This window comes from Anomalospiza imberbis, chromosome 5 (assembly GCF_031753505.1).
Source record: "Anomalospiza imberbis isolate Cuckoo-Finch-1a 21T00152 chromosome 5, ASM3175350v1, whole genome shotgun sequence".
NCBI lineage: Eukaryota > Metazoa > Chordata > Aves > Passeriformes > Viduidae > Anomalospiza > Anomalospiza imberbis.
The window spans coordinates 48,295,107-48,314,725 of NC_089685.1; the positions used below are offsets into that span (position 1 = coordinate 48,295,107).

A 19,619-nucleotide genomic window follows, 5' to 3' on the forward strand; every position below is an offset into this window, starting at 1 on the left:
TTCTTCTCGGTGGTTTTCCTTTTCCCCCTTCAGTTTGTCCTAGCTGTTTTGAGAACTGAGGAGGAAATATTGCTGCATAGAAGTTGCAGTATTGAATATTGTTCCTTTGAAGCTGTTGGTTCTTAAGATGTCATGTGAGGTCTCTGAGATAAAAAAAGTGGTATGGAACTATATTTCAAAATGAACTGTCTATTTTTTGCCATTCTAGCGAGGTCATTGACTTTAGTACTTTCTGTGGGATGGTCAAATGAGCAAGAAGAGGGTTTCCAGATATTTCTGGTTACACACTCTTTGTGTCCTTGTGAGGTCTCTGGTCATTTCCTGCTGATCACACCACAGATTGCTCCATAGCTTGGGAAGCCTGTGAAAAATCACTTCCCCTTTCCACCAGCATCTCTTTTTTTACTTCATAATTTTTTTCCTGCAGACCTGGAATGATGTTCAGGGTTTGCAGGTGGGAACTGCTGCTTTAGACCACAGTGGATGGGTCAGCCCAGCTGGTGTCACAGGAGGCCTGTTGTTCTTATCCCTAAGAAAACTCTTAACAGGGCTTTAATAGCCAGTGGTGTTGGGCTGCAGCTTATTTTTTAATGAAGGGAGGCTTCTAACCATCTCACCTATTTTACATGCTGAAAATCAGGAATAACTTTCCTACAAAATAAAGGGAAATAGAGGGATGGATGCTGGTCGCAACAACATAGATGCAGCAAGGATGGAGTTAACCAATGCATGTGACTAAAGTCCCATGGTAACTGGAAACTGAGCAAGGTTTTTTGTGTAACTTTTGGGTTGGTTTTCTTTTGTGACTTTTGCCATTAAGAATTTATGCTATTAGCATCAGTAATATGGCTTCCCTCAAGTTTCTAAAATTAAGGATCACAGAAGAACTTTGGATAACTCCCCTCCTAACTTTGTATTATTAAGCGTTTTATTCTTATACTGCGTTAAAGCAACTCTCATTAAAATTCATGGGCAGTAACCTCTTGATCAGAGGCAAGAAATGGACCTGTTCAATAAAAACTTCCTGTGAGTTTGTAAAAAAATTAAACACTCCCCATTCACCTGGCAGATTAAGTTATGAGGAAGTGAAATATATTTGTACGTCTTTAGTATTCTCGAGAATATGGAAGGAAAACAATGCTGTGACTTGGTTGTTTTTTTTTTGTTTTTTTTTTTCTTTCCATATGAAGGATCTGGAGAGAACATGTATGTTTCACTCTTCCAGGCTGTGACGATCTGATAGATGCAATTCTCTGACCACACCTGAACTTCTCTGACTAGTGGAATGAAATAGTAATCAACCGAATTTCTGCATAATAGAAATCACTAATGGAAATTCATGACCCTTGTAGAAGTACTTCAAACTGATTTATTATTTTGACACTTTGTATTTGCATGGAATAATAGACATTTTGCATGAAATATTTATTATCTGCACTTAAAATTGCCCTGGGTGGTTAAAGAGTTATTTTGTCCTACTGGCACAAAGAAAAGCAAATTCAGGATATTGATGATAAAAAGAAATCAGAGTTTACCAGAAGCCTTTTAAAATTACACTTTCAATAATCTAGATACAGCACTATCTGTAGAGCTTTTCTCTACAGGTAGGCTGAGTTATTTTATCCTGTTTAAATGTGAAACAATGTCTTGTTTGGGCCCGCAGTGAAGAGGAGAAGTATTTGCTTCCCACCAGGAAAGATTTTCTCCTCAGACTGCACAAACCAAAGGACCCTGAACATTGATTAATATAGGAAGGCATAGGAGAGCAGGGGTTTCTCTCCTGACTGTATTTAAGGATGGTGGGATTCTCTGGTAAGAACTGCAGAATTCCCTGCCTCCTTGACCTATATCCCTATATTTTCCCCATATCACTACCTTAAGAACACTTAAGGTAGTGATATGGGGAAGGACTGGAAGGACTAGTGTCAGCTGGCTTGAGGTCTTTAGCCTTCTTTGCATAAACAATTCCAGGTCTTTCAAAAGGTTTCAGCTCCCTTAAAAAGCCAGGCATAAATGGTGTGGAGAGATAAAGTACAAAGCTTTCCCCACCAAAGGACAAGTATTAACAGATTTCTTGAGTGTCGGTCAAAGGAGAAATACAATAACAACCTTTTGTTCTTTGTAGAGAAGTAACATCTCTGACTGTACAAGCCAGACACAAAAGAAAAAACCTAAAGGTTGTTTTACTTGCTTTTTAGCTTCAGTGATTGTTTTTTTAGCAGTGACTGTGATGCTGGATCTGTCTGGTGAAGGGTGGGGCTGTACAAACTCATCAGTTCTCTGGTGTCAGGGAGTTGGGGATGGATTTTTAGAAGAAAGAGGAAATAGGAAGTCACAGATCCTATGCTGATGTAATCTGGGTCATCCTAAACTCTTGAGCTCATGCATGCAACATAACATGAAGTGCCTTACCTCTGGTCTCACCTTTCCAAACAAATTTTAAGGTACTTTGGTTTATTTCAACACAACAATATATTGGAATGGCGATGGGTGAGTGGTTCCTTCCACATCTGAGGCTGTGAGGGAGAGGCTGGTCTTGGAGCTGGAGAGTCAAGACTGGCATTCCATAACAAAATGGAATGAGTCACTGCAAAAATGACTCACAGAGTCACTCATGCTGATAACACTATGTAGAAGGCACTGGCCTTTTTTCCAGTGCTGGTGGAAATGTGTTTGGTGTTTGGTATCCATAGCAGATAGATTCTGGAAGAACTCATGCTGGGAGTAAATCTGTGCATCCTAGAAGTGTGTCTGCTTTCTGCCACGAGAGAAAGGCTTTGAAGAAACCAGAAAGCCCTGGGGGATTTCACTAGAAATTAGGTCTTCCACTATAACTGGAGGTGTATCTGGAAGTGAAAACCAAAAGCCAGAGTTCTTAATTTTCTTTGCTTTTAAAACACTTTTTTTTTTTTTTTTTTTTTTTAACTGAGATTTGAAGAAGTTTAAAGAGATTTGGGCACATCCTTGCAAATATTTGGCATAAGACATTTGTGTATGATGCATGAATAGTGATAATGTCAGGAGAGCAACTGGAAAATCTCAATATGAACTTAGGAACCCATACAAAATTGTTTCATAATCAGTTATCATTTTACTGGAAAACCTCAGTGTGAACTTAAGAACCTTTATGAAATTGCTTTGTAATCAGTTATAATTTTCAAAATTTGAGATAAAATGCATGGGATAAAAAGAAAAAATTCCAAAAATTCCACAAAGCATCCATTCAAAATAATTCAGACATCCTTACTATTACCAATGATGAAAGTAGACTCCTTCAGGAAGGAAGGGTGATAAAAGGATGGAACCACGCTCTGCTTGGTGGTGCTGGGCAATAGGACAAGAGGGAATGGACAGGAATTGATGCCCAGGAAGTTCCACCTGGGCAGGAGGCAGGACTTCTCTGTGCAGTGACCAAGCACTGAACAGATTGTCCAAAGCGGTGTGGAGTCTTCTCACTGGGGATATTCCAGACCCCTCTGGACACAATCCTGTGCCCTGTGCTCTGGGATGGCCCTGCTGGAGCAGGGAGGTGGGACCAGATGAGTCACTGTGGTCCCTTCAGCCTGCCCCATTCTGGGATGTGGAATATGTCATCATTACTTAGGGAGAAGGAAACACACTTGCTTTTTTTAATTGTTGTGAAATCCAAAAAATAGTCTGGATGACCCTTAATTTCTCACAGCAGCAGTCTGACATCACTGGAAGTGTAGCCCCCTCCTTTTCAAGTTAAATTACCATTTAAGCCCCACCATGCTGCAGATAGCAATGCTTGTACCTGGTTTCAGTGTGACAGCAGGCTCGTGACTGGAGGACGGGAGACCAAAGCTTTACCAAACAAATGCTGCGACTCTGGAAGATTGCAAAATGCCTGTTTGGAAATCATGGCTGTAACGTGTGCAGCTCCAAGGGTGATTCATCTAACTGCTATGTTGATGTGTGCATGTGTCAGACCTTTCTGTATGGGTGAAGTTATTTTAGGAGCAGGGGACAGGAGTGGGGCCACAGGTTGTGGCTGCTGTCGAGGGAGGTGCTGGCAGGTTAGGCAGGTCCTTGAGCACAGGGCCCCCTGATGTGACACATCTCCCTTGACACAATATAGCACTGTGATGTGTGTGGGGATTTAGGGCAAACCTTTCTAGGTGGCAGATTAAAACTCAAGTATGTGAGGCTCAGAAATGATTGTTGTGGAAAAATAATCCTGTTTTTTCTAGCACACGCAAAAGAGAAATGCAGGCAGCATCAGAAAAGAGTGAGATGGCTTCAGGTCTGTGTCTGACACCCGAGAAAGCCACAGGTAACAGTCTTAACAGTCTCACTAGATGCTTTTATTTCCCTCTTCAAAGGAATAGACTAGAATAGAACAGAATAGAATAGAATATTTCATTTATAAGGGACACACAACAGCCATCTGGTCTGAGTACTTCAGGGCTAACCAAAAATTAAAGCATGGTATTAAGGGTGCTGTCCAAATGCCTCCTAAACTTGATTAGTAACAATGGTCCCAAAACTGAAAATATTTCTGGTATTTTTTCTGTTCCAGCCAGAGGTGGATTTCCAGGTGTTTTCTTCTAATTCCCCTGGCAGTCCCAGTTTCATGGATCCACAGAGCACAGGTTAGGGGGGGTGCTCAGGCTGTTCTTCCCAGTGCTGTCAGGTGGATGACTAGGAAATTGTCAAGATATTATTTTTAATCAGATTCATGGTTCCATTAAGAATTTTACAATTTAAATTTCTGGTGCAAAGTAATCTGAACACTCTGGCAGAGTCTCAACTGTATTTATAAATCTTTTTGTATGTATAAGTATAAATATTTTTCATACCTAGCTAGAAACATTAGTTATGGAACTGATCTTTGGAATGCTGGAGAGTTACCTTTCAGTCAATTCAAGAAAGCAGGAAAAGTAATGATATCCAACAATAGAGAAAGGGGGAATGTTTCCCCCCAGTTTCTCAGTTATGCAAAAGTGTTTCATGACATTTTTCCTCCTGTCCTCTCAGAAAGAAAATAAGCTTTCTTTATGCAAATGCCAAGAACTAAAAAAATTATCCAAAACCCCAAAAAGTCATAAATAAAAATTAAAAAAACCCAAAACCACCAGATGCTTTTCAATTTTAGCAGTAATGGTTTAATATTAGGATCTGTTTGGCACACAAAAAAGCTCCTTAATCTCTGTCCTTACTGAAAATTACCAAGACTTAATTACTTAGTGGCTATTTTAGATATGCTGTCACAGAGTAACCTCCTCCCTGTCCGCAAGGGAGAGGATTTTATTTCTGAGTAACTACACAGCACTTGCAGGTGAAGTCAAATAATTTTTAATTCTGAATTAGCACTCGTGTGGGAGCTGATCTAAACATATATTCTAACACAGGTCTAATGATGTTGGACTAGATAAGGTTGATTTTGCTTTCTGGGTTCGTTTTCAACTTAATTTTCCAAACATGGATTTGGTTTTAAGCTTGCATTTCACTCTTTGCTAATTAAAGCAGCTATGCATGGCCTAAAGTGTGTGACTTAAAAAGTAGCTGCTTGTAGGATTGAACTTTGTGTTTTATTCTATTGATTTTTCTTTCTTATTCCTTACCCTCCCCACTGCAATTCAGTTCTTAAATTCTTCTTGGTGGTTTTCCTTTTCCCCCTTCAGTTTCTTCTAGCTGTTTTGAGAACTGAGGAGGAAATATTGCTGCATAGAAGTTGCAGTATTGAATATTGTTCCTTTGAAGCTGTTGGTTCTTAAGATGTCATGTGAGGTCTCTGAGATAAAAAAAGTGGTATGGAACTATATTTCAAAATGAACTGTCTATTTTTTGCCATTCTAGCGAGGTCATTGACTTTAGTACTTTCTGTGGGATGGTCAAATGAGCAAGAAGAGGGTTTCCAGATATTTCTGGTTACACACTCTTTGTGTCCTTGTGAGGTCTCTGGTCATTTCCTGCTGATCACACCACAGATTGCTCCATAGCTTGGGAAGCCTGTGAAAAATCACTTCCCCTTTCCACCAGCATCTCTTTTTTTACTTCATAATTTTTTTCCTGCAGACCTGGAATGATGTTCAGGGTTTGCAGGTGGGAACTGCTGCTTTAGACCACAGTGGATGGGTCAGCCCAGCTGGTGTCACAGGAGGCCTGTTGTTCTTATCCCTAAGAAAACTCTTAACAGGGCTTTAATAGCCAGTGGTGTTGGGCTGCAGCTTATTTTTTAATGAAGGGAGGCTTCTAACCATCTCACCTATTTTACATGCTGAAAATCAGCTAACAAATTGTGCTTTTTGTGGGCCCCTCTTTTAAAGTGCAGGTGAGCGTTCATCTCTGAAATTACCAGGAGGTCCTTGAGTATCTTCTCAAGCTTTGGTGAATAATGCCAATGTCATCAAGCGTTGCCATTTTTACATTTGTTTGTGTCTAATACTGTCAGAGTGGAGGGCAAAGTGTAGTGGGCAGACCTCCAGTGAGTATATGCAACATGTTATGTAATTTATTTAGCCCCAGCTGCTATGAAAAGCATGATAGGATGGATACCTTAGCTGCTGTCAGCACTTCGGAGCCTTTGAGCAATCACAATTGCTGTTGTCAAATGTAAATCAGCTGGGAAGCTCTTGCAGGATACTTTGTACAGGTGATGGATGTGATGTTGCCAGCTGATATCCATCTGCTTTGATTCTTTTGCTGCCTGTGCTTCCTTGGGCATTTATTTTTTTATTTCAGTGATGGAAGCAGAGAAGCATACATCATCAAGACCTGCTTGAGGTAAACCAATCTGTGTCTTCCAGAGCAGAAGTGAGAAATAGGGCTGCTACAATCGATCTGTGAGTTTCAAGTATTGTAAAATGGAAGCAACTCCCACCTTTTCTGGAAAAAAATCTTAAGAGTTCAGCAAATAACATGGAAAATGAATACATCATGTACTGAGGCTGCTCTTTAGAATAGGCAAAAGGTGTAAAAGCCAAGATGGGAAACTCTGGATGTTGTGATTCAGTGTAGACAAGGGAGGTCACACCAGATTTGAGCTGATTGCTCAGTGTTCTGTCAGTGAGTGTATTTTCATTAAATCCAGCAACTAAGCATGATATTCATGAAGGAACAGGTTGCTGAACATGCTTTTCCTTTTCCATATGATACCATCAGGGGCGAGGTAACATCCTCTCCTCAAAGACAAGATGTGGTGGGTAGAGCAAAGTAAATACATTTATAGTAAAGTAAACATGTTTATAGGAAAGTAAATATAAACATATTTGCTTTACTGTACTATAGCTTACAATTATTCTCATGTGTTTCATGTTATGAATCACACTGCCTTGAAATGAAGGACACACTTCTCCAAGTGCTCCAAATCACCATTAATTAACTGATGGTTAGTTAAACCCTCCTGGAGGGAGCTGGGCCAGCATATACCCTGTGGTATCCTTCAGGAAGGTTTGATTTCATGAGAAGGTTTTCAGAGGCTAAGGGATGTTTTTAAAGCCTCAGCATTGTGTTTCTTCTTCTCTCAACTTCAGCTTGAGTTGTGGTAAACTGAAAATTTTCCTGTAAAGGCTATTGCTCTACTTATGTTCTATGCTGGCATAGTATGTGAAGCTTTCTTATTGTGAAGTAAAATTATTGGACTTTTGATTGTTTGGTGAACCCATAGGTGGGTTTAAATTTGGCACTAACAACTGCAGTGCCACAACCTTTGGTTAAATCTCTGATGGAACTGGTGGATAAAAACAAGGGTCAAGATAGGGCATAATTGAAGATCTCCCTTTTAGAGCTAACAAATGAAGAAAGGGCTGAAAGCCTCCTTAGAAATGGTATGTGTATTTTGGATTTTTTTTTTCACTTTTGCAAGGAGGCAGCCTTGTGTTTTCTAAGTTTGAAGCTCTGTTTATTTTCTTATCTTAAATCTTGCAACATTTCTGAAATCACCACCTGAGAAGTTAAAGAGGTTGTAAATAAGCATCACTGTATTATTTCAGTTATTTTTGCATTGCCGCAGTTGAAGTCCTTTGGGTTTAAGAGTCATCTTGTTCAGTTTGTGATTAAATTTCAAGTTATATTTATATTGTGCTTATAATACTTAGGGGGAAAGAGATTAATAATTAGTATAACTGACACATGGGGGAATAATTTCCTCTTCAGAAATCCTTTGAAATAGCTGAAGGTGTGCTTTCTGAGAGCTGGACTAGGTATTCTCATTTTCTAAAAATATTTTAGCTGCTTTGATAAAATCTGTGAAAGCTCCTTCTGGAGGAAGGAGGGGTAGTCTCTTCAGATCACAGAGGGGATAAAGATTTGAAATAAAATAGACCCAGACCTGAGGGAAAAAAATAATATAGGAACAGTAGACCTTTTAGAGAGTCTTGGGAAAAAGAGGAGTGGAATTTTTAACAACCAATTCTTCAAATGCCAGTAGGCAGAGGTAGACTGTGAGTGTGTCTCAAAACTGGCATGTGGTTCTAGTCTATTAGCAGCTCCAAAACTTCAAGAAATGCCAAGTAATAATAACCTTTCTAAGAAAATACTGTGATCCTACTTGTCTGGGTGCTTTGTGTGGTTCCTTGTGAGTACATTGATATTAGAGTTCGATTTATAGCAAATCAACTCGTTCCTGAACATTGAAAATAGCCTATTGTGTATCTGAACCTGGACACACCTGTATACAAAACAAACCTCAGTTCTGCCTGTCTAGGTATGGTCTTTAATAAAGTGTAAAACCTGATATGTCTAGTTAATATGAAGTGTGGATACAGGTCTTGTATAAATAGTGTGGATTTGTGATTTTTTTTTTTTTTTTTTTAGCGATTTCAATTTTACTGTCCATTACTTGCATAAAAACTTGTTGCCATGAAGGTAACCAGTGTTTGGTGTGACTCATCACAGAAACCTGAGGGAATGTTTGGCTAGAATTTCTAACCTGCCAGCTCTATATAAAACAAGAAAGAGTTTATTTTGTTCAGTTGCAGAGTTTGGTATTGACTTTAGGCTGTAGTGCTCAGATGTCCTCAAATCACAGGGCTTTGATCTCATTAAAAACAAGGGTCTCTTAACGATGTTTAGCAATGACTCAGGTGTGTGGATATCTGAATTTAAGTTTCTATACTTGGAATTAAGGGCTTGACTGGAATTGCTAAGCTTGAAGATTCTGTGAAGTATCTTTATTCAGAAGCAAATCACAGAAAATAATCTGAAAAGGGTGTTTGATTTTCACTGAGATTACCTTTGTGAATTTAGCAGTCATAAAAGGTAGTGGAGAGATAGGAATGGAAATAGATCAGAAACCAATGGAGTGTGGAATGAGTTGTAACAATGGATTTACTGTGGCTCCACCTTGAAATTAAGAGACTTGCAGAATGGCACCCTTTTACCTGGCATGGATATCCTGATGCCTGTCACATGCCAGGAGTAGGCATATTCCCTGTGGGTATGGCTTGAGGTTGCAGTTTAGGGCATAGCAGTTGTCACTCTGCCTGAAACTGTAATTTCCTGAGCATTTCGCTCCTAATTCTTTGTATGGAAAGGATGAGAGACCTAGCTTTTTTTTTCCATGTAGCCTCAGCATCCTCCCTGCTCTAATTTCTCATCAGAGCTGCTGGTTTATCTCTTTTTTTCTCGATGGAATTCTGCTCTCCCTGCTTTACACTCCTCTTAGCTAAAACACAAACTTTGTATTTCCACAGTGGGGCTTGAATTGCTTCTTTAACTTTCTGGGTGGAGGAGGGAAGTCTTTTGAAAAGAATACAGGAACACTTTGTGCAAAGGGCTGGGTTCATAATTCAGCATTATCCTGGAGCACACTAGGATAGTCAGCAAGTATGTGATATTGAAGATTTGCCAGATACCAGGGCTCTGGATGCCTGGAATATATTCTTCAGAAGGCTGTGAGATCTGATTACACAGCTATTCTTTTCTAACCATAGAACTAACAAGTGTGTCAAAGCTGGGTTTTCACTGCTCAGCTGCCACTTGGAAGCAAAACTTTTAGGAAAGTCCCACATCCTATTTGAGTACCTGGATTAGAAATGCATATTTCAAAAACTCTCCACATGTAATTCAAACTACATTAATGTAATGTAATTTGCTAATTTTGGCATCTAAATGTGTGCTGGTCAAGAGCTTGATCTGACCCGGCTCAAGCCTGGGGTTAGACGATGTAAAAAAAAAGCTAAAAACTCCACTGCCAATGATGTGATATTTATAGTAGTTATATGTATTAGTAGTTTTTTTGCCATTTAATATATTTTGGTCCTTTCAAAGTCAGGGGCCATGCACCTAAGTGGGGCCAGCTCTTTGCCTTGCCTTGTCTGCTGTGACCTGGGTCAGGAATTGGTGGGGAATGGAGAGAGGGAATTGTACTTTCTGAGGAGCTTCAAGCCCAGGGTGGGAGACTTTCTATTTCTTAGGTGTCCAGCTTGAGATACTAGGTAAAGAAATTGAGAATATTTCAATCCTCAGATGTTTATGTATATAATGTCACAAAATGCCTTCTATATGGAACACCCCCACCCCAGTTTCTCCAAAGAATGTGTGGAAAATTTGCAGCTAAAATAAGGTGTCTGATTTTCTGGATAATTGTCTCATGTATTTAATAGATATAGTGGATATGTAAATTCTGCAAGAAATATACAGCTGTTGTGTTTGTTGTGTTATGGGTTTGTCTTTTCTTTCTTTCTCCTTCCTTTTATTCATGACAATAGACCTGATCTCTAGTTTGGGATGAAGGAGAGGAGAGGAATGTCATTCTCTCCGCAGATGATTTACTTTCTGTGTCTGGGACTAAAGCAAATATTTCTTTTCTCCCATTATATTTCATTCCTAGGGTTGAATCCAGAAGTGACAGCCTTCCCATTAGTGTGATTTGTGGTTGGTTTGTTTTCATTTCAAGGGCTCCTCAGCACAGCTAGCAGCAGCCCAGTAGGTACTTTTCCACTGGATCCAAATCCAGGTGTGCTCTTGTAATTTTAAAACTTCACAGTTAAAAGTGCAGAGAAAATATTTCCCCAAACCAGCTGGAATTGTATTTGCACAGTTAGAATAATGTAACTTGCCTTCTCTTATCACAGTGATCCTAGTATTGGTGTTGAATCGGTACCAAAAAGAAATCCAGTGAAATATATTTAAAAGTTCAAAGACATTTTTATCTTAATACACCATCATGAGATCTGGGATTATACAAATACAGTCATGCTTCAGAACAACCTCACCCTGACACATCCTGGGCTGGCAAAGTTAGTGCTGTCTAGTAAGCAAAGCCTCTGCTAAAAATCGGTATTAATAATCTTCAGGTTTAATCTGGCTGTTGCTGGACTTGGTCTTGTGATGCTACAGGGGCTTGTGCCTGTCAGAAGGGGAGTTTTCCTTGTATCTGAAGATGTGCCAAAATACTGCCCACAGCAAGACTGGTTCTGTGTCAGCAGGAGCTGCAGAAGGGTAACAACACAATTGCTGAAGAGTAGGAAAAGTGAGGAGCCAGGGAGAAAAGTCCTGGCACCTGGCAAGGGAAAGCCCTCAGAACTTGTCCCTTCTCCCTCTGCCAGTGAACACAGCTGGGCTGGAAAGCTCAGGGTGCTTGGGGCTGGGCTCCTCCTGGTCTGTCTGTGCTCTTACTCTGGTAGAAATGGTTTATTAAGGCCAGAAATGACTGCTGAGCAGCCTCTCTAACACCACCAAGAGAAGTTTAAATTTATTCCTACTTCCTATAGAGCAGGATGGATTTAAAGTACCCATCTCCCAACAAAGCAATCTCTAACTCCATATTTCTTGCTTCTCAACAGATGGCATTTATAGCACCTTGTTAGGCCCTGGGTTTTGGAGATTTCTTTAACACTGGGAAAAACTTATTGCTGTCCATCCTTGCCTTTCTGTGAACAAGGATTTTTGAAAATTGCTGTTTTGTATAGACGTGTGCATTTTTGAAGGACAGTTTTCAGGATACTTCTTTAACACTGGCTGACTATTTTAGAGTCTCTGGCTTCCTGGCAATGACTGTGTGGGACACACAGTGCTGTGTCTTTGTGCTTGTTCTTGTCCTTTTTCTTGATCTGTTATGCTTCCTCTTCTGGCTTAGTGCAACAGTTTCTGTTATTTCCCAGGTGGGGCATCCTAGGATGTGTTAATTGGTTAAAATGGTCAGAGAGAGCAAGAATCAGGGGCATTGGCTGGTCTGGTGATGAGGCCATAAAGGACTTCCAGAAAATATGGTTGAGTACCATCATGTTTTCACTGCAATAGCTAACAAATGCAGTGTCCCAGAATTTGGGGCACAAATATGCAAAATGGCCTTTGTAAATAACTGAGGTGGCCTTGGTAGATTGTTATCTGAGGAGCTCTTGGTGTGTTGACAAGGAGGGGGGAAGCCAGCATGAACCTCTGGTGCTTAAAATCTTCTCTGAAATAGTCCCAGTGTTTGTTATTGAAGGGTATGAAGCTGTATGTCATGCCATGGCTCTGTATTTTTACTCCTTTCAGTGTACAAAGCTTTGTCTAGGCTAGGATTTATGTCATTTGTGTGATTAGCTCCCTGGTGTCTGTAAACTCTAGCCTAGGTATGAATGTGTCTTTCATCACTTGCAAAGGCTTTACCTTCGCTTCATTCCATGGGATTAAACTTGACAGGTTCAGTGCGTGTGGCAGTGCTCAGTTTTGACTTTGTTTTGTTATAGGGTTTTTTTTTTATTCCGCATGTCGTATGGTGCTGATGCTATTTGTAAGGTAAAGTTGTGGACCCAATCCCCACTTCAAGTGCTGCACAAACTGAAAACAGCACCAAGGTGCCAGCTCCAGATCATTTGCAGTGTATGAAAAACATGAAACAAAAATTCCTGGTAGCCAAGAGGACCACAGAAATTAGTGAACCAATACTGGCCATGTCCCTGGCAGTCCCTGCAGTCCTGTTTTGTCCTTTTACCCTGATGAGGTGATGGTCTGAGCAGACCACCCTGCCATGACATGTTTTAATCTTTGTCAGAATCAATGCTGTGAGTAGTATTTGCATTTTTTGGTGCTGATGAACTGCTCAGATCTGATACAATTCAGCAGTGACCAGATAAAACCAAACTGAGAACAGCTGGAAGCATTATTCTGTTCAGAACATCCATATCAGATTTATCTTCCTGCATGGTTGAGTGGCATTTCTGGGGAAGTTCACAAGCCTTCCTTTGTCTTCACCATGAGTCCTTCAAATGGCCTCCTTGTTCTCCTGGTGCATTACTTGTTAAGCAAATCAATTGATGAGAAGGAACACTGTTTGACAGGAGCTGTGGTTCCTGAGTTGGTCAGAGGCTTTCTAGCATTATCACTGGAAAATTCCAGATCTTCAGAGAGTACAATGTGCCTGTGGCACCTTTGGATCAGGTATCCATCTGTCCCCTTGCCCAGTTCCTTTATTTTTCAGCACACTGGTTGATTAGACTCCTAGGGATCTCAGGAAGCCTCCCAAACTGGGATGAAAATTTTCTGGAAATGCAAAATTATCTGATTTCCCACCCCCTTCTCTGCTTAGCTCAGTAATCACCCATTTGCAGATCTAATGGGAATTTCCAGACTTTGTGCTTCTGTGCTTCTTCCTCTTTGATCAGGAGGCAGGACAGGAACTTTGCAAATCCCATGTCAGATTTTCCAGATGGAGCATTAAAAAATATGTCTGTTCATATAGAAATAATTTTGGGAACAGTAGCAGAGTTAAATATCCCATCTTTTTTTACAAACTACAATCAGGGGGAAAAAACCCAAACATGGACTGGTTTATAGTGAGGCAATGCTGGTAACTGTTGAGTGGGTGCTTCAGTTTCTTCAGTTTTCCTTTTCTGGGAACAAGATTCCCTCTTCCCCCAGGGTTGCCGAGGAAGCACATAAACTGCCATGATTTGGTCAAAAGTGGCTGAAGAATTAAATATATATTAAAATATGTATATAAACAAAGTATAAACTAGGCTTTAAGTACATATCTTTAGGAAATTTTAAATTTTACTTTCCAGTGCTGTTAATTCCCAGCTGTCAGCCAGGAGCTCAAGAGATTTGAAAGAACCTGGTCCCACAGGAAGAGCTCAGCATGAATTTGAGTTCACTGCCCCAGAACCACCTTCATGGCTGAGCCCTTCCATAATTCAGTGGCATGCAGAGCTTTGGACATAATAAAATGTCATATGAGATGTTTTCTGCTGCTTAACAAATATGGCACCTGGATGTTTTTAAGTCTCTGGAAGGATTAAATCTGTGATTTAGTAATTTTGTTGTTCCCACCACTAGGCTGATTCTTGCTGGTTCTAGTTACTGGAAATTCAGGCTCCAGTGCTTTTCAGCTTTTCCTTGAGGAATGCTTTCTTTGCTTTGCCTTCTCTGAGCAGCCCTTTTTGCTTTAACTAAAGTTACGAGTTTTAGACTGCGAAGCTACAAATAGCTGAAAGTAGTGTTAAAATATTTAAAGCTTAATTTACTTGTAAAGCCAGTAGATTCCCAAGCCATGCTGAGGTCTGCTCAATGATCTGTGTAATTTTTTTAGCATAACTTCCTCACTCAAGCCTTCTTTCAGTGGTGCTCCTACTGATACTTTGGTTTGGACAGTTTTTTGTCCTAAATTTGTGCAGCACTTAGCATAGTGGGACACTGGGCTGTGGGTCTTGTAGGTATTCTTAGGGGTTGAAAATTGAGGTATTTTTATTTCCTCTTTATAAATGAAACTCTTTAATAAAAAATAATAAATAAAACTCCTTTTTTTTCCTCTTTGTAAATAAAATGTAGTGTGGAAGGTGTTTTCAGTATGAGATTTAGGCAATTGGCTCCATGCTTATGAGTCTGGAGGAAAATCAGTGTGTGTTTATGAGAACTAAGTTCCACACTGAACTAAGTTCAATAAACAAGATGTGACTGTGGTCCTGATTTAGAGAATTAAAAGGTATTGTTCTTTCTTTTTCTTTGTTTTCCCAAAGAAATGACTATACTATAATGTTTTATAATGGCTATAAAGTATTTTCAATGTTTTTTATTTACAGAGAAGGTGTTCTGGTTTTGCCACCATTCTGTTTAGAGTAATTGATGGCTCTGCATCTTAAAGAAGTAGTTTATTTACAGAATCACAGGATAGTTAGGGCTGGAAGGGCCCTCAGGAGATCACCCAGTCCAAACCCCCTGCTGAGGCAGGATCACCTGGAGCAGGTGACACAGGAACACATCCAGATGGGTTTGGAATGTCTCCAGAGAGGAAGACTCCACACCCTCCATGGGCAGCTGTTCCAATGCTCTGCCACCTCCGAGGTAAAGAAATTCTCCCTCATGCTGAGGTGAAACTTGTTTCAGTTTATGCCTTACAGTTGTAATTAAACTAGTGGCTGCTCATTACTTGTAAGCGAGGAAAAATGCTCCCTGGAAGCAGTTTTGGCACTTCTGCTATCACTGTAATGGCTATAAAATTGTCTTTATGCAACGCGTGTGGCACCTGCTCCAGCAGTGCCTACTGCGCGTTTCTGCCTCCTGTCACCTGAGAGTGATGATGTGACCTAGGATGTGATTCCTAAATCAGGGGAACTAGGAGAGGAAAAAAAGAGAGCAATACATGGAATGATGAATGCATGGGTGTCACAGCATGTTAATTAAACAGTCTGCATTAAAGTAAAATGGCTGAAGATGACTTAATCTTTGGAAACCTTTGGCGTTCATTTTCTGAAGGAAATTTGAGGGAAGATGATTTTCATACCCAGTGTTGGAAGGTGGGATGAGAAACAGCAGGGAAGGCACCGCAGCCACCATGGTAATCCACCAGAATACCAAGTCCCAAGGGTGGGTGCATTCTCCTCTCATCCCACCAGCTTCAAATTAGACCTGATTTTTGCCATTCTTTGTATTCTGTAAAACCTGCCTTAACATTCCTGAGATCTTTCCATATCCATGTGTGAATCTGTCCTGGCAGAAAGCCTGGCAGACTGCTGGGATCCATAGCTCAGATGTGTAGGTGCCTTGAGGCCTGAGGACTTCCAGAACTGTTTGAACCAGAAGGATGTGAACAGAAATAAAAAGCCAATAAAATATACAGATATATTAATGCTTGCAAATAGCACTGTTCCTTTGAATACCCTGAATTTTTCTGCTGAACAAGAAAAGGAGAAAGGAATATGTCCGGATTACTTTTGTTTGACAAAGAAAGGAAGCCTAATTTTTAACTGGTTTGTATTTTCTGAACAGTTTACAGCCATGATTTTGTTATTCAAACACACAAACAAGATCCTGTCTTTTTATAGTGCTTCTAAAGATAAAATCTTTGGCAATGGACTCATAAAATAGTGAGCTCAAGGTATCTCTCAGCTTTGAGATGTTCAAAACCTAAATTTTTATTAGGATGCAGTTTTGTACAGTTCTTGTCCCATGGTAAATGGAAAAAGTTAGGATTACTTAGTGCATTTTTTAAAATCAAGTCAAACTTAGAGGGTATTTTTAATTGTTAATGTAATTTCTATAAAGTTCCATAGTTTTAGGAACAATCCAGTGGAGAAACACACACATGCTCTGCATTACCTCCAGTCTGTGATGGGTGAGTACCTGTCTGGTGGGTTGGGCATGAAGGGTTATAGGAAATTAGAGTGACATCAGGCTGATTCCATGATCCTTGGTCCCTTCCAGCTCAGGATATTCTATGATTCCAATCCCTGTATTATCCGTATTGTTAACTTGCTTGATGATGTTTTGGAACTGTAGAGTATTTGGAAAGTTTTATCTTTTATTTAGATGTTAAATGTGGGGATTGGGAATTCTTGTGAATGTCTCAGCTTTGTTTTTCATTTGAAGCCTCTACCCTTCATGTTTCAGGAGAAAAATCTCGTAAGTGCTAATCTTTGATAGTAGAAAAAAAATCAAAATGCATATGAGAGAGCCAGTTAATATTCTAGAATTTGAGTCCCTGTATTGTGGTTGATGTCTTGTGATTGATATCCTCTCTTGTGATTTTAGGGTGTGTACTGTATACCAATAAATGAGGAAAAAGTAGGAACTGGAGGAAAATTTCACCATCTGAGCTTTTTGCCTTTTTTTCCCCCCCACTCCTTGTGCTTGTATTGGATGACTGCAGAAAAAAAGGGTGGTGGTGGGAAATGTGCATAAGACACAGATTTGTTGATCACATAATGGTGTCAATTGTTCCCAGCAGAGAAGTGAATGTTTCTGGGACTTAATTGTCCTCCACAATGAGTAACACGCTCTGTCTTGTACTGGGGTAAATCAGCCTTTCAGAGGGAGAAACGCGTGATTTTTGTCTTAGTGATCTGCTTTTTCTTAGAGTTGGTTCTTCCTTGGCATTATAAAAATAAGTGAAATAGATTTTGTATGGATATGACTTCTTTTCTTTTCCAAAGTGATTAAGATAATGCTATAAATGTTTAAGGTAATGCAAGGAGTTTCCATAGGCCAAATTTCAATCTTAAGGGACCAAGATCATCCTTCCTGGTGAAGACTTTCAGAAACACCCTAATGGGAACTGGCATCTCTGCAGTTCAGTGGAATTCATAGCACTATTCCCAAGTTTTTTCAACTGTTTTGTTTGATAGATAAGTATTTACATTATACTGCTTGAGGGTTTTTCAATGAATTTTGATGGGTTTACGAAAAACACAGTGTATAACAAACCTTACACATCTTTAGTGAAATCACAACTCTGGCAAGTTGTATTGATGCAATCATGCCTGTATTAGGTGCCTAAAGGTGTTTAGGCACCTTTAAGATTTGACATACCATCATGTAGGTGAGTGGAAAACACACCAACAGAGTGCTCATCACATTGATTATATGTTGGCAAATGATAATTTACCCTTCTGTTTTGTTTCTGGTTTATGACAGTATCCGTCTCTGCCTTGTAAAATTTAAACTGCTGAAGTGGTAGGAGATGCTGGTGAAGGGAGGAAGGGATATGGATGATGCTGCATTCTAGGAATAGCAGCAGTGTTAAATATTTAAACCTGGCCCTAGCTCTGGTATTTGGAGTTAGAGATGAGCTGTGAAAACCACAAAAAGGGAAGAGAAATGCATTTTAGAGAGGCAACCTGGGAGCTCAGTTCATTGACCTTAAACTCTGCTGGGGATGGTGGAGAATTGTTTTGAACTCATTATCCAGGAAGGGATGTAGAGAAAACATGGTAATAGATGTTTCTTAAATTTCTATTAAGGTGCTGTCTGAACCTTAGGCTAGCAGAAACCCGAGTTGGAGTGAGTGTTTTTAACATGGTGTGGCTTTAATCGTCAGAACAGTTTGCTAACAGTTGTGTTGAAATATTAAATGAACTGGTGCTGTTCTTGTTTGAAAAAAACAGTTAATTTGGGACAAACCTACAGGGGTCAGCCTTGAACACAGAAGTTCCAGCTGGCTCCTGAGTTGGGCATTTTATAACAGTTGTGACCCTGGAAGGAAACCTGTGCTGGTTCAGGAGCATCTCAGGAAGTCTGTCATTAGTAAACTTCTTAATTAGTAAATCTCCCAGGGCCCTAGACCAGCCCTGTGTGTAGAGCAGAGGATGTTAATTAATTTATCCTTGTTTACATGCTTGTGATGCAAATATACAAAGTATTGTTTACTGCACGAAGGGGAGAGGGGTGAAATTGCTTCTCAAAGCAGCAGCACGAGGTCTGTGTTTGCTCCCTTCTGTAATGGCAAAGGAAAAATAACCACTCAGGCTTTTTAATTCTTATCTGGGAAACTGTTGCTCTTGTTTCAGTTGCCAAAACTGCTGAAACTCCTGGGTTTGTATGGATGATCAGTTGTGATTTAGGACTAGAATCACAGGCACTTATGAGATAGATGATTCAAAGTCAGAACTTTGTTTTTGGTCAGAACACACACATGAGAAAGAAGGCTTCCCTCCTCTATTTTCAACTGTCTCCCCACTCTAAGAGGATATTTCCCATCTTTAGGCTGTTCCTGTTTATTTTTCCTCCTTTCTCAGTATATTAATATTTTCCTGTCAGGACAAATTTAATTCGTGGATATATGCAGGTGGGTGCAGGTATTGGTGTATATCTGCACATGCATGCATTCATCATCCTTGATAAAACCTGACATTAAAAGTTAGAAGACCAACTGAGGACATTTTTCTTATCTGAGATCTGGAGATCTCTCCGTGTATCTGAGGGCGACTGGCTCATTTAGTAATTAATTATTCTACTGAATCTACAGAGTCACAAGGTGAATTGTTATGGCAACTGTTTTATAGACCTGCAGCCCAGAAGTGTTGGCTACTCATTATTTACATGGTTTCAGCTAAAGGCATTTCAGCAGCCATGCATTTGGACAAATTTAATCCCAAGGGGAGGGTTAAACTGCTTTTAAAGCATGGAGTTGGAAAACTGACCGGATATCACGCTGCATAATACAGGCTCTCATTTTCTCTTATTATATTAATGAAAAAACTCCTTTGCATTTTATGTTTTGGTTTTTTTTTTTTTTTCCCTTCAGCAGCCTGATGGTGATTTTGTGGTGGTGGAGTGGTTGGTATCTGATGTCAGTGCTGATGTTAAATTATGACAAAGATGCTAAAATGTTTTGCTGTCTCTAGAACAGGCTCCAAAACCTCCCACAGGGTAATTGTGAATAACATGCATGTATTGGGTACCCTGCTTGCAAAATCTTGTGCTTGTAAATACTCCGTATAAACCAATAAAATTATAGA

General features: G+C 39.8%; 1 protein-coding gene across 2 annotated transcripts in view; it reads left to right on the plus strand.

Moving 5' to 3' along the window:
- The first annotated feature begins 6,194 nt into the window (after positions 1 to 6,194).
- The window catches only part of VWF (von Willebrand factor), a 134,241-nt gene continuing 120,816 nt past the window's right edge, over positions 6,195 to 19,619 (plus strand). The window contains exons 1-2 of one of the 2 annotated variants that reach the window (XM_068190569.1): positions 6,195 to 6,295; positions 6,706 to 6,806. The gene's annotated coding sequence lies outside the window, so the exon portion shown is untranslated. Of the gene's footprint in view, positions 6,296 to 6,351; positions 6,617 to 6,705; positions 6,807 to 19,619 lie in introns of those variants that run through there. The other variant, XM_068190570.1, reaches the window with a different exon arrangement.